The following is a 15721-nucleotide window of genomic DNA, read 5'->3' on the forward strand; positions in this document are numbered from 1 at the left end:
TAGATCCTGATGAGCATGGAGGGGTTTTAGCTGGGGCTAGTGATGGCAGTGGATTCTGTTGGTTTACTTTTTGGTTTGTCGGGAGCAGTAGGAGGCTTCTGGGTACACGTCTGGCTCTGTTGATCTGTTTCCTTATTTCCTCATGCGGGTATTGTAGTTTTGAGAATGCTTGGTGGAGATTTGGTAGGTGTTGGTCTCTGTCTGAGGGGTTAGAGCAGATGCGGTTGTACCTCAGTGCTTGGCTGAGTAGAGAGTCCACATATCCAGACAGTCCTTCAGTGAGAGTGCCAATGCCCGAGATGATGGGACATCCAGGATTTCCAGGTTTGTGGATCTTGGGTAGTAGATAGAATAAGCCTGGTCGGGCTCTAAGGGTATGTTGTGCAGACTTTCTGCAACTATCCTAGTGAATGAGTTTACAGGCAGGAATGCATATAGAAACTGAATTGACAGCCCAATCTTGGAATGAGTTTCATCTGCTTTGCACTGTAAAGATGTATTCTATTCAATTAATTTTATGTGATAATTCCAGATCCTGCTTCCACCACAGGAGTCTGCTCCTGCCCCAAGCATAGGCATAAGCTCCCTGTTTGCACAGCTTTATGAAAAGAAGAGAAATGAAAAGGAAGACAGACCAGTGACTTAGGAAGATAACACACCCTGCCATCTGTGTAATTTTAACTGTGTCCTGAGAAATGCTTGGTGAGCCATCACAATATCACCCTAGAAACCAGGAAGACAAGTTCCAAAGGAATCTTTTATGTACTAGCCTAGTTGATAGGGTTTATGTAGAGACTGGCCTCAAACTGAGTGGATGAACTCCAACTCAGAGTGGTGGAAGGATTTTGTAAAGAGGTGTACTTTAGTCACTCAAATGTTTGTGTGGGAAGAACTTGGACTGCCTAGTAAGCCTCTGGGAAAGGAGTGGTGCAATGTCAGGTTGCATAGTTCCACTTTTAGTACTGCCAGAAAAGAATTTATTCCCTATGGGTGAAATTCACACCTACTCTGCACAAACAGATCTTAAGTAAACAGTCTTTGTGCCTGGAATAGGGCAGGAGTTGATGGGATGGAATCCACACACAGCCCTTGAACTGGAATAGGGGCTGCAACCTTTTTCTGCTCTTATGTGGGGAGTGGGGCACTGCTGGCCACTGAATATGGATTAAGTGTGGATTTCAGTAGCCATGTTGCCAGTCTTGCATATTCAGAGCCAGTGCAGAACTCACCCACTGATAGGACCCACTGCCTGAGCATCCTACTCATACCTCTCTCGTATGGATTCTGCTTGGGCTCCACAATGCACAGTGTCTTGCCTGGGCTCTCCACCAACGAAGACTTTTATTCAATGTGCAGGTCACCCAAGCACATGTGCTTAAATTTGGCTATACTCAAATAAGTGAGTCTAGGAATATGGTATTGTGGGACTCCACCGTGTTCATTGTGTCTAGATGATTTCCAGATTAAATGTTCTCTATTTACAAATCAAAGGATGTTTGCTATTTCAGTTTGCCAGCTCTGCAGACTTGACTGGGACCTCAAAAATCACACTGATTTCTACTCTTTTTGAATGTCATTATTACTAAATAAAGATCTAGAAAGAAAAACTGTGACCCACTTGAATAAACCCCATTCATTTGCCATGGCTAGAAGGGGAGGAGATTGACATACGTGAACCACATTTTTTAAATCATCAGCATCATCTTCATGACTTTTGATTTTCAAAGAGAAGATCCAGTTTTTTAATAATCATCACAGCTCCTTTTATCCACCCCGGAATCTCTTTGTCTATAAATGCCCAGCAAAAAATGAGGCTAAAAATCTGCACTTCACAACAAGCTGAAAAGAACAAGTAATCCAGAATATATTTCGTTAAACTGAGTTTAGGAAATATTCCTGTACACCTCAGGTTTATCCATTAGCAAGTCAGATTAAAGACATTCTTTTTTAGATAGATGGCCAAATGGCAGGATTATCATTTTACAAACCTGATCCAAAACCCATTGAATTTGAGGCTGCAACCTTATCTCATGTAACTAATCTTACTGAAGCAAGTAAAGATTGTGGGATTATATTCCATATTAGTACAAGTTATAGCTATAATTGAATATTCTAGTTTCAATACTATCTCTCAAAAGATCTATAAAATCTTTACAATAATAATGTTTACATTTAAGAAAACATTTTTCCATGTAGTTAATAAATGAGGGTTAAAGCCCAGTTCTACAAACACACATGCATATGAGTAGCTACTACTGTAAATTACCCTCATGAGCTCCAAAGTACTAGTCGCTCATGTAAAATTACTTGCGTGCTAAGTATCTGCAGAATCATGATCTTAAAGGAGCATCTTTTTTAGAAATTAAAGACAACAGACACATTCAACCTATAAACTTATCTCAGCCTTAAGAGTATGCACTACGGTAAAGAAAAAAGTTACTCAACTCAAAAAACATTCAAGAGCATGAGGATTGCTGCCTGCTGCTAAAATGCAGAAATAGATTGGTGTGCAGGGACAAATGTAGGTTTTTCTGTTATATTGTAAGCACAGACTCAGCTTGAAAGCATGCTACAGTTTATGCCCTAAAAGACAGCAATATTTTTAGCTTCAGTATTTACAGCAGCGGGGTGTATTACAAACTTTTTGATTAAGCAACATAGACTATAAGAAGAGCTCAGAGCTTAACTGTCTGTAGCACATTTTTAGGCAGTTACTGTGCCAACTCAAAAAATGACATGAAAAATAAGTAACAAAGTTTTACAGAAAATAGCTTGAAGTTAAAACAAAACAATTGAGAAAGTTATTTAACTTCTGTCAGACTGTCTGCTTTCATGCCATTGGTACTTTATGGTGGCTCATGATGAATTGGGGGCTCTGATATGTTGTTTTGTGTGTGTATGTGTGTGTACACACACACACACACACACACATGTCCTTTACTGCTATCTTTAATATTTAGAGATTTGGGGTCCATTCCTGGTTCTGCTAGAGACCTACAGTTTAATGGTGGGCAAGTCACTTCACCTTTCATTTTTCCAGTATAGAATGAAGATAAATATACTTAACATGAGATGTCTGAAGTGGGAGGTATATAAGAGTTAAGTTTTATTAATATAATTGACTGCCTTTGTTAATGAAGTATATACAATAGAGGTTATTGCTTCCGTCCGTCTGTTTAAGCACCCCCATGCCAAAAAATACTACAAAACTGCCACTCTTTTTAGCTGTTGCCCTATTTCTATACTTTGCTTTCTGTACTCTGTTCCAAATCATTTTAGAACTTAGAATCTACAAGATTGGATGTGGGTAGTGCTACTTTAAGGGAATTTAAATAATTATTAGAATATCCCTCTTCAGTGCAGCTGTAATAGGAAGAAATGGATTTATTTTGATGTTGACCTTCCAGGGCCCAAACCCATGGTGTAGTCTATATAATTCAACAGCGATTAAGCCCAGATCCACACAGTACCTAGGCACTTAAACCTGAGATTTAGGCACCTAAGTCTCAAGTTTAAGTGTCTAAATCTCAGTTTTGGCTCTACTGCACGTAGATGGGCTGGACTCACCCCTGCGGCGCCTCCTGCTGGTTGTTCTGGGAATTAGCTCACTTCCAGCCAGGAGCGCCCTCTGCAGGCCCATGATCCGCCTGTCCTCCGCTGGCTCCCGTGTCCCTCCCAGGATCCCAGTGCCCCTTTAACTGGGTCTCCCCCTTGCAGGGGAACCCCCACTCCACTATGCCCACTTTGCCTCAGTATTGGCTACTGCCCAGTCTCCATCTAGCCTCTGTTCACTGGGGCAGACTGCAGTATCAGCCACTTATCATCAACAAAGGGGTTTGGACTGCTACCTTTGCCTACCCCTGGGCTGCCCCCTGCAACCCCCAGTACCTCTTAGCCCAGAAAGCTAGGCCGCAGCCTGGGGCTTTCCAGGCAGGAGTGGAGTAGGGTTGGGGAAGGGCAGAGGAAGACTTCTGAGCTTCCTGGCTCACTGCCTCTTATAGGGGCCAGCTGGGCCTGACTGGGACCTGGCCACAGCTGGGTCTGCTTTCTCCCAATTAGCCCAGGCTTCTTGCGCCAGCTACAGCCCTCTCCTGGGCTGTATTAAGCCCCGAAGGGCAGGAGCAGGGGACCACCCTGCTACACAGCAATTTATACCAGAAACCCAATAGGTACACAGCAATTTATAATACTCTTGTCAAACCCAGTAGGCACCTGAACTCACTCAGCTCCTGAATTTTCAGTGTAAAATATCTCTCGGGGTCTATATTTCTGCCTGTGAGCATGCACACTGCTGCCTCCCTCTAGGTGTCTGGACACCTATCTCTCACTTAAACCACAGAGTGATTCACAAACTGGGGGAAGATGGGTTTTCAGATGCCTAAATTGCATGTGGGGTCCAATCCGGTAGGCGTGCTCAGTGGCCATCTACCAGATCAAGTTCCATTCAAAATCCAGTGGAGGAGGTGATTTGAAACAGCAGCATGTCAAAGCACACTAAGGAAGCTTATTGCACAGCAGTAGGGTCCACACACACAGTGTGTAGTATACTGGAAAATTACACTCTAGCTTGCCACCCGGTAAGTACTCATACGGACAGGCCCTAAAATTAATGTTAGCTCATAAAGGAATGAATGAACATACTTGTAAATTCTCAGAAAAGCGTAAGTGCTGTAATTGTGGGGAGTATATGCTGTATTCTTCGTATGCAACAAAGTGGTTAAATCCCTGATATAAATCGAAAAATTAACTCAATCTTTACTATAGACCCCTAACTGGAGCTTTCTTAATTATGCTGGCATTTATATAAATTAATCAAAAATACAAATATTTTAATATTGTTTTCGGAGCCATGCTATTTCAGGAATATAGTTTCCTATTAAGATCTATAGGATGGTCCCCCCCCCCGCCAAAAAATAAACCCAACAAAAAAAAACTATAGAAAAAGCTATGGTACAGCAAAGCTTTGTAGTTGAGTTTGCATTACAGATTTCAATTTTTAACAGGATCTTTGAAAATCTATTTAATAAAAATCTAAATGAAACGACAAAAACCAAAACATAGAATGTAAACTTTGAGTGGAATTTTAATTTTTTAAAAGTTTTTGGGGACAGCGTATGTCCTGCTGCAATCTTAACTGTCACTACACATTGTTAATTTCCTTTCAAATTCTATAGACCTTCCTATATTAGGGTGCTCCCTTTGCAGTCAATGGGAATGTTTAAATTTACTTCAGGGGGAACAGTAGCAGGCTTTTAGTGAAGAGGGGTCTTTGGTGGATGGATTCAGAGGAAAGGTATGCAGTTGTTGAAATAGTAACATGACACTGAAACACCAGCTGCCTTTCTTTATTCATAGCTTGAGGTGGAGTAGGAGGAAGAGAGGAGGTGGTAAGTGGAGGACATTAGATTGTGCAATACATGTAGGAATAATGCCAACATAAAGAGGGGAAAAAATGTAAGCAGCAGCCTGCACACAGAGTACTTTACACAAGTTGGATGAATGTTCAACTGTGTCCTGCATGGGTCATGTATAACAGGAACAAGGGTGACATTTCCAGCTGTATGCTAGTGGGACGTAAATGTAGTGTAATAATCCACGCAACATATGTGACAATAATTAACGCTTAACTCTTCTATAGTGCTTTCAACCACACAGTTTCAAGTATTTGTTTGGAGCCCCTTGTGCATTAATTTACCTATCCCTCTGTACTTAAAATTCAAGGTGCTCAGTTTGCCCTTGGATGAACTGATTCTGCCCCCCCACAAGGTGCAGGAAATTTTGCTCATGGCAGACTGCCATGTTTCATAGATTCAGTTCTGAATGGTTACTTTTTAAATCTGCCCAGATATAGGGTCGATTCGCTCTTGACACTATTTACACCATTGTAAATCTGCAACTCCATTGATTTCAGTGAAGTTATTCATGATTTATATGTGTATAAATGAGAAGAGAATCAGCCCTGTTTTTAAATATTTGAATGGAGTAAATGCCAAGTAGGGTTGGAAATTATTTAGCCTGGTAATGGGCGGTATAATTAGGCATACTTGGATGAAATTAAGGAAAAATAAGACAGCATGAAAAAAAAATTTCAACAGCAACATCTATTATACTGCAAAATAGTTGCTCAAGGAGAAATGATGGAAAGCACTGGGGGATGAAGTAGATAATACAATAGGTCTTTTATCTCTAATTCCATGGGTTAGATTAAATCCTTGTGTATTACTCATAGAGAGCAGAGATATTATGGTAAATCCATAAAAACTGTCCAGAATTCATCATGAGGTGGGAATAGAGCCATCATTGACACTCCCTTCAAACCTGCAGAAGTCCTTCTGTGTAATCAAAGATTTGGGGTGGCAGTTTTACTTGGCAGATTGAAATCCGAAGAGGAGTATCCATTTCCTGCATCACTCCCTCCAAATACATGTGGATTTCCTTGAATAAGATAATAGCAGTATTATGCAGAATCTATAATAAGCTCTTTCCACCCTTCCACCAAATGTGAAGGTTGGTGCAGGTTCTTTCAGGGAATCAATAGCAGTATAGCAGGCAGGGGCCCCAGTACTTACTGTAGAGGCACAAGTCTTCTGTGGGTGCCCTGAGAAGTGTGCAGTTTATCTCTAGACCTCAGGACATCCACACATTAGGCATGCAACATTTCTGCTGTAGGAGCTGAAATTTGCAGTGGTTCTTAATTTTTTTGCCACAGATTCTTACATATAATTTGTCCTTATTCTATTACACTAAAATACAAATCTGTTGAAAGAAGGTTATTATGGTTGCGAAGTCAAGCACTCCAAAGATAGGAAATTCCAGAAGTAAGGTTGCAACCTTATTCTACTCCTTTGTGCATTATGATAGAGTCTTTGATTGCATGATCATATAGTCCTTGGTGAATAATTCCATATTCAGGGCAGGATTTGGACTGCATATAGCAAATAAGGCCTGGGACCACACACATTGAATAATGAGAATAAAAAGAAATATAGAACTCTTGCCTCATTTATTAAGCACCCTTGACTGAATGAGGCAGGGATCCTACAGGATAAAAATGGTATGTGCACAATGTAATTAAAGACTATCCTAGTGCATATGCACAAAGGGGTCAGACAGAGGTTGCATGGTCAAACTAAACCCCAAGTGTTGTGTGTGGTCAGAACTTCATGATTGTTCCACCAGTTTTTGTAGATGGTAAAAACCTCTCCCCATCCCTACCTATTCCCCTCCAACAACTGAAGTGAGCACTTATTTAATCTTAATTAAAATTATTCTCATTATAACTGTCTGCTAGAAACACTCTTGATGCATGTCTTTCTCTCATACAGTGTTATAGTGAGGATGAAGTGCATCTAGGATAGCGTGACTAAGTGCATTGTAGCTAATATGCCATCAGTAGAACAAAGTGCATCTGATCTGGCGGACAATTATTGAGTGTAACTCATCACAAGTAGTTTTTGTGTTAAAACACTGGCCTGTCATTGATTGTCAAACCATTTCTCTTTCTACCCCTCTAATATACAGAAATCCTGTTTGATGTCCTGTCATGATTAGTCTCTCTAGATATCATGGTATGTCACTCAAAAACGTCACAGAAAAGTTGTATGATATAATTAATCCAGGATTTTTTCTACAAGGCTTTTAAAAGGGCCTAGAAAAGTTAGCAAACTTCCTGCCAAAATAGAGGAAAGTGGTTGATTTTTTGGGATAACCGTGTTAAGTTTAGATGAATGTCTTCTATAAAAAAAATGTATGCCTCAGTTTGGGCTCCTGGATGCTATTATAATTCAAATAATAAATAATAGCAATCATAAAAGATGTTTATGTTTTCACTTCTGTATTGTTAATTTTAAAAATGACCCTTGTTCCAGCTACAATATCCTGCTTTTAAACTTCGGGCCTGATTCTGCACCATTGTAGTGAATGGGAGCAGGATCAGGTCCCTCAAATTTCCCTCTCAGCGGCAGTGTGGGTCCATTATAAGGCACTGGAGTCAGTGGTCCTGTGTTCTATTTCTACTTCTACCATATTGGCCTTCTGGGTGACCTTGAGTAAGTTACTTCATCTGTTTATCCTTAATTTCTCCATCTGTAAAATGGAGATAAAATTCTTCTCATTAACAGGAGTGGCGCCAGGGTTTCTGGCACCTTAGGCAGAATTTGAGGGGCGGCATTTCGTGCACTCCCCATGGGGCGCGCGGGAGCTTCGGGTTCCGCTCCCATCATGCCGCCGAAGAAGGACCCTCTGCCGAAATGCCGCAGGTGACAGCGGCAGTCATTGAGCAGCTCAATTGTTTTCCACAGCACGTCGTCAGAAGATCCTTCTTCGGCAGTGCGATGGGAGTGGAACCAGAAGCTCTTATGTGCCCTGTGGGGAGCGCACAAAATGCCACCCCCCAAATCCTGGCACCCTAAGCAACCGCTTAGGGTCGCCTAATGGAAGCACCAGCCCCGCTCATTGATCTCTGAATGAAAAGCCTTATGTCAGAGCTGGGTATTATTTTTATTAAAACAGGTCTATACCGTTGGGCCTAGTCTTCTTCAGTGTCAAGTTCTTCAGTTCTCACTGAAGTCTATGGAACAAATCCTGCACCAATTCTCCCTGCAGTATCAGAATATTCTTCACTTCCTCTTCTAAATTATTGTGGAATGTGTCTTAAGAACCATTAAAATAGCTTCTGTGTTCTGTTTTGGAGATGGCTGTTTCTCAGTGTTAGGTGAAAGCATCCACATATATTCCTTGCTTAATTCATGGATATGATGTTTTCTGAGTTCTCTGTATGAAAGGTGCTGTATAAGTGAAAATGTTATATCTTATTAAACACAAAGAGGGGAGATAAAGAGAAACTGGGAAACAAAATCAAAGTTGGACGAATAAAAAAATGTGTCTGAAAAGGGGAAATGAGGATTAATAGTCTGAGCTACACAACCCAATGAGGGAATCCAAGAATGCCTCACTGTCAGACCAAAAGACATCAGACTTCTTCATCTGACTATAGCACATAAGGAAAAAAAAGACTCACAGGTCTTCTGCTATTCTGTAACTTTGCTGATACAAGGAGAGATATTTTTAATGGAGCTTGTGAATGACATAAGATAGAAAAGTGGGAACAGTATTTGAAATCCCCCGCAAAGGCACACTACCCTCACACACATTTATCTCTTTGAACTGTTACTGAGCAAATCATCTATATTTCATAATTCAGACAGTCAGTATTTCCTTTATGTAATTACAACAGCAGAGAATATATATGGCCTTTGTGAAACCTGAAACCTCTATTGCCTTGGGCCATATTTAATGTGCAATAAATTATTCAGCAACAAGGCACTCTTCATTCTATTTACAGTAAGTTAGAGCTAAGTGTGTGAGGTATATATAACTAGCATGAAATAGTATTTACTATTGCTGCCAAAGGCTGAACTGATTTCTAAAGCCATTTGTCTTATATTCACTGGGCTAGATCCTCAACTGCTGTAAATCAGCATAGCCCCATTGATTTCACCTGGAGAGAAAAGGAAATACAAGGATGACCTTTCAAATTCTCAGCTGGATCATTTTTTGTTTAAAGCACTAAATGTTATGGAAAATCAAGATTTAAATAGTGCTGTAAGATCATCCTTATATTTCCTTTTCTCTCCAGCTGAATCTAGTATTCCTGAGCGATGCCATGCTAACAGCATTGCCAAGTGAAGTCTGCTGTTGTTTTAGCTACACATCACTGTCAATACTGTAGTAGCTTCCTTGATCAGCTTCATTCATGTGCCTCAACTTTGCCTATTTGAAACAATCTAAAGGCGATTCAGTTTCCATCCCCAATCAGTGGATTTGCAGCCTTTCTGCTGAGATTTCCAACAAAGGTGCTACTTGCAGTTGAGATTTTTACTGTGTAGACATTTTTCCAATAGGGTCTGGATTTAGATCATCCATTCATTTCACAAACATTTTCAAACAGCCATCAGATGGAAATAACTGCCCTTTCCTCATGACCAAACTGGGCTGGACTTGAAAGAAACTAGAGGTCGGAAATCTCTCTAGCTATATCCTACACTAATTTACTGAAAGAGCCGTCCGCCTCCCTCCCCCACTTATCTAGTATTTCTCCTTATAAAGGCCTGGATTCAGCCAGCCAGGTCCATAAGGGTGTGTGTAACTTTAAGCACATGATTTAGTGCTTTGCTGAAGTGGGAACTAAAGAAATAGTAATTCAGGGTACAATTATAAAAGCCAAAATTAGGGTTGGGTAATGCCATGCAGTATTGGTAAATTTTAATCAAGGGAAGCAGATGATGTCCAAAATCTATATTTTTATTACAGACACAGAATATCAGATGAAAACAAGACAGCATGTTAGTAACTATTGCAGATTTATGAAGCTCTAGCTTTGAAAATGCAGGATGATTTCCCTTAAGAGCCTGTAGTGGTTTAACGGTGGTTTTTCCCCCCTCTGACTCAGTGGGCGGCCACTCCACTTCGCTACGTCAGTGGGCGTTGTCCACAGTCAGGGAATTACCAAAGTCTGGCATGAGGATCCACGGCCCTGGTGGTGGGGCTGAGCAGACTCACGGTCTTAAGGGGCTCTGTCTTTCAGGCTGGGTAGGCGGTCTGTGTATTCCAGCTCCAAGCAGGGCCAAGTAGTCTAAGAGCTCAGCCTTCAGGCATGGCAGAGGAGCAAAGATTTAGGGCACCAGCCCTGGGGTGGGGCAGAGCAGAGCAGAGCAATAAACAGTCTAAAAAGCTCAGCCCCTCAGGAAGGGAAAAGCAGTGAAGAGTCCAGCGTCCTACCTCTGGAGGATGGTAGGCTAACACAGGCCTCCAGTGGGGAGGATGCCACTCCAGGGGTGGAATAGTAGGAGGACCCAGGCCCACCCAACAACCAGATCTCTGCCCAGGGGGGCTAATAGTAGCAGAGTGCTCTGCTACTGGGTCAGTGGGGAATCCAGCCACAACCGGCTGATTGCATTTCAGGCAGCAATACAGCCAAACTGGAGTCAGCTGTCCCTAGGCCACTTCCTTCTCTCCCCTCAGGGTGTACCTGATCCATGTGTGTCCCCAGTTTCCCCAGGATAGGTAGCCAGCAACGGTCCCAGCAACTACTCAGTGTCTTGGTCAGCTGGCAGCTCCCACAGCTCTGGCCAATCCTTAGCTTGGCCAGACTTCCCTTCAGTCTCCAGGCTCAGGAGTGGGCAGAAGGCATCTGTCTCCTTGGGCAACTGTAGCCCAATGGAGCTATCCTGCCTCCTAACTTCTGGTGGGAGGGGTGGACATGCCCTCACTCCACCTACCTGGACTCAGTGAGTGGTTCCTCCCCTACTGTCTCAGTGGGAGGCCCCTCCATCTTGCTACAGAGCCCTCACTACAGTGAGAAGTTTACCTCTTCCCTGAATTGTTTCCCATTGCTCACTTACCTCTTTGTTCATCCTCTTACTGGCACCTTTCCAAACATTTGCCTCTCATAGCCAGCCTTTAAGTCTTGAAGAGACTAAAAGAGGTGGCTGTTTTGAATTTGATTGCTGTAGGGATTATTTTCCATCCAGCTGATAAACCATTTTAGCAGCTTTTGTGTTTTTCCCAGGTTTTCACTTTCTTTGATACCTGAGCAAGTGAACATCCTCATAAGTGAGCACTGAAATACTAATCCTTGCTGGTATTGTGCTTCCATCACAATCCCCACGGTTTATGAGGTAGTTGGACACTCCTGACACCCTGAACATTCAAGTTATTGGCAAAACTATCTGGACTTCAATGGGAGCAGGTTTAACAGCCACAATAGTCAATTCCAGCAGGTTTCAGTGGACCATGTAGTAACTCAGGCCATGTCTACACTACGGGATAATATCGAATTAGCTAAAATCGGTTTTATAAAACTGATATTATAAATTCGATTTCATGCGGCCACACTAGGCACAGTAATTCGGCGTTGTGCGTTCATGGTCCAAGGCTAGCCGGGTGGTTCTGTCAATGTCACTTATCTGGCAAGTCTCTTCCTTCCCGGGAAAATCATCAGCTGACTACGTCTTAAACGCGCCGTTTTATTCCCTTGTGCATGCCCTGGCAGACGCCAGTGGCACGGAAACCATGGAGCCGTTGCGCATTTTTTTCCACGGTCACCTATGCGTTGTACTGGGGATGGCGCAGGACTGGAGTAAGGCGAATACGCCAGCGTACACAGCAGCATTTCACTTATGCTTTTGCAAGTTGCACTCATACAGAGATGCGGTTACAAATCGCTACGTGTCTGTAGCCACTCTGATTAATCTAGCCCGGAGAAAACTGCCGAATGAGATGACGTGTTATCTCTCCCTCTGTATGTCGCTGCTGATCAATGAGTGCCCCTGCTGAAATGGCTGGGGGTGCAACGGCCAAGCAAAATTGGGATTGACTCACTTGGCTGAGTATCAATTAACCTTATGTTTCTAAACATAGAGTTCAGTCTTGCTAGAATAAGTCGGCAAGTGTATTAGAGATCCCATGTGTATCAGAGCACCAGCTATGCCTCCGTTTACAGTTCGAGTATCACAGGGGTGCCCCTGCCAAGCTGGAACAACTCCCACGCGTTGCTTCGCCTCCTCCCCCCACACCTTTCCTGGCTAAGACACGTGGCAGTGTACCCCCCATTTTTGTTCAGAAGTTTTATCATATAAGACATTGCAGGTATATAAGAGAACAGATCTTGTTCACGTGAGATCTTCACAAATAATTGAGTGGGGGCACCGGTCGAAGGCACAAGTCCAAGGGCTGAACCACATGTCCCGGCAGTAACACGAATTTCTGCTCTATATATGCACAGGAAAGAGTCAGGGGCTTGATGAAGCCAGCCTCAGTTGCACTATGTAGTGAACGCGACAGCTTAACACAGTCCGTGCTCTGTACCGGTCTACTGGAGTACGGGATGCTCATGTCCTATTTTTTATTGCGCCAAGGCGCCACCACGGCCCCCACGTCTCACCTGAAGTCAGCCATCAAGCACTTCCATGGGCTGGAGTGAGGCGACGCTCAACCAGAATAATCAGTACATAGAGGATAATCTCGGCGATCAACCAAGGGAGGCGTAGAGCAGAGCGGCATAGTGCTCTTCACTGCTGCAGCATCGCGTAATACCGCAGCGCATTCAGAGTACCATAGGGTGACATTGAAAGAAGTCAAAGAAAACTAGCACTTCTTTCCGCTTATTCTTTTCTGACAATAGGTGGAATGGTGAGGTGGGGAAACCTGAGGATCTCATTTCAACCCATGAATTCACTGTCTCAGATTGTGCACCACTGTGTTTTGGAAACTACTAGACTTAAGAGGCAGGCTCTTCAAGCCAAGAATGCCAAATTATTTTCAGAGACTGCTGTGGACTGTGGGATAGCTTGTAGTCCTCATTTAAAGCCAATCAAAATCCTCCCTTCCATGACGTGTGCCATCTGAGTCTTGGCTTCCCTGTTATTGCTAATAATCGTTCATGCAGCGCTGTCGTATTCACTGGAGTATGCCGTGAAATTTTCTCAACGCTCATTGAGAGCATGAATTTCTGAGATGGTTGCTGTAACGGAGCTCTGAACAACAGATTTTGTCTCCCCCTCCAGCGACAATCTAGATATTCTCTCTCATACCGGTCCAGCTGGAGCCTCTTTTGATGAGATTATGATGAACGGCGTAATCGCCCTCCCCGTGCTGATCAGAGCTCCACGTACTTTTGTAATTTTTCTTGAGGAGATCCACAACAGGAAATTGTAATTGCAAAGTTCGCGGGGCTTTTCCTGGTACCTGCCCGCTGCGCATCTTGTATGTTCAGAAATGCTGTCTAAAACAAGTCAGTGGTTGCACTGTTGTGGGATCACCCATTGCCCTGGAGAGCCTAATAAGACGTCAGAAATATATCGGCCACAGTCTAACCGCTAATCACTGGATAGTTGTAAAAGAGGGATAATACAGAATTTAGCGCTACTCCTCTCGTCAGGGAGGAGTACAGAAATCGATTTAAAGAGCCCTTTATATCGATATAAAGGGCATTGTAGTGTGGACGGGTACAGCGTTAAATCGATTTAACGCTCTTTAAATCGATTTAAACGCGTAGTGTAGACCAGGCCTCAATGTCACTAGATCATGAAAGAAGAAAAGGAAAACAGCTGGGAGGAAAAAGTGCTGCTTTAATGTGCAGTGGGCTGTCCTCTCTAAAGGCATATTATTTCAAGAAACTGACATCTGGCATTTTTCCATATTTGGATCGAAAGGTAAAATGCAGCTTTACATATTTGATGCACCATGTTTGCTAGTTATCTAGTTACTCAGCCAGAGGAAAGGAATGATACACTTAATTGCACTTCTGACAACAGGTCTGTATTTACGTGTCTGCTGTTTTGAGCACCATTGCTCGTTGTATTAACACTTACATGGTACTTTACATCTATCACTCACAAAGTACTTTACCAAAATTAGTGTCATTATATCTATTTCTGAGGTGGAACAACTGAGGCACATAGAGAGTAAGACCCAGAACCACAAAAGTATTTAGGCTGTTAGCTTCCATGAAAATCAATGGAAGTTAGGAAGTAAATACCTTTGTGGATCTGGGCCTACATGACTTGTCCAAACTCATACAGAAAGTCACTGCAGAGGCAATAACAGAGTCCAGGTCAATATTCCTCCCTAAAACTTAGTTGAAAATAACTTCAGACTAAATGTTTTCTTTCTAACTTGGGACCTAATGATATGTGACTCTGTCAATGCAATGAAACAGTTCAGTGCATCTGTAGGCCTGATTCTGTAGTTCTTTCCCAAGCAAAACTTTCATTGATTTAAATAGAATTATGCTAGCATAAGGCTGTAGGAGCAGGTCCATACAATTAAAAACAAAGTGTCTATTTTCTTTTAGGGATATGTGCAGGCTTTGTGGAATCAATACAGCAAGTGTAAATGGTATATGTAAAAAGAAAAAACTGCCTAACGAGTACGTGGAAGAAATACAGACAGAAAGTTTTGAAGTTGCTGCAGGGTTATTTACAACACAAGTTTGGATCAAAAGAATAACTGGCTAGTTGCTAGTACTGCTGTAAAGGATTTGGGGTAATAGTGGATCACAAACTGAATATGAATCAACAATGTGATGCAGTTGTGAAAAAGGCTAATATCATTCTGGTGTGTGGAGTGTTGTATGCAAAGGCAGGCTACACTTGTGTGCCCGGGGCTCCTTTAACGTGCTGTAACTCGCAATTTGTAGCCAAGCCCTAAGACACAGGAAGTAATTATCCTGCTCTACTTGGCACCGGTGAGGCCTCAGCTGGAGTGCTGTGTCCAGTTCTTGGCTCTGGAATAGACTTCCAAGGGAGATTGTGAAATTCCCACCACTGGAGGGTTTTACGAATGAGTTAGATAAACAGCTGCCAGGGATGGTCTAGGTTTACTTGGTCTTGGCTCAGCACTCGGGGCTGGATTTGATAACTTCTTGACGTCCATTCCAGCCCTATGACTCTAGGAGTCTGTGGGTACGTCTACAGTACAGGATTATTCCGATTTTACATAAACCGGTTTTGTAAAACAGATTGTATAAAGTCGAGTGCACACGGCCACACAAAGCACAATAATTCGGCGGTGTGCATCCATGTACCGAGGCTAGCGTCGATTTCCAGAGCATTGCACTGTGGGTAGCTATCCTGTACCTATCCCATAGTTCCCGCAGTCTCCCCCGCCCATTGGAATTCTGGGTTGAGATCCCAATGCATGATGGTGCAAAAACAGTGTC

This window comes from Chelonoidis abingdonii, chromosome 3, assembly GCF_003597395.2.
Source record: "Chelonoidis abingdonii isolate Lonesome George chromosome 3, CheloAbing_2.0, whole genome shotgun sequence".
Classification (NCBI taxonomy): domain Eukaryota; kingdom Metazoa; phylum Chordata; order Testudines; family Testudinidae; genus Chelonoidis; species Chelonoidis abingdonii.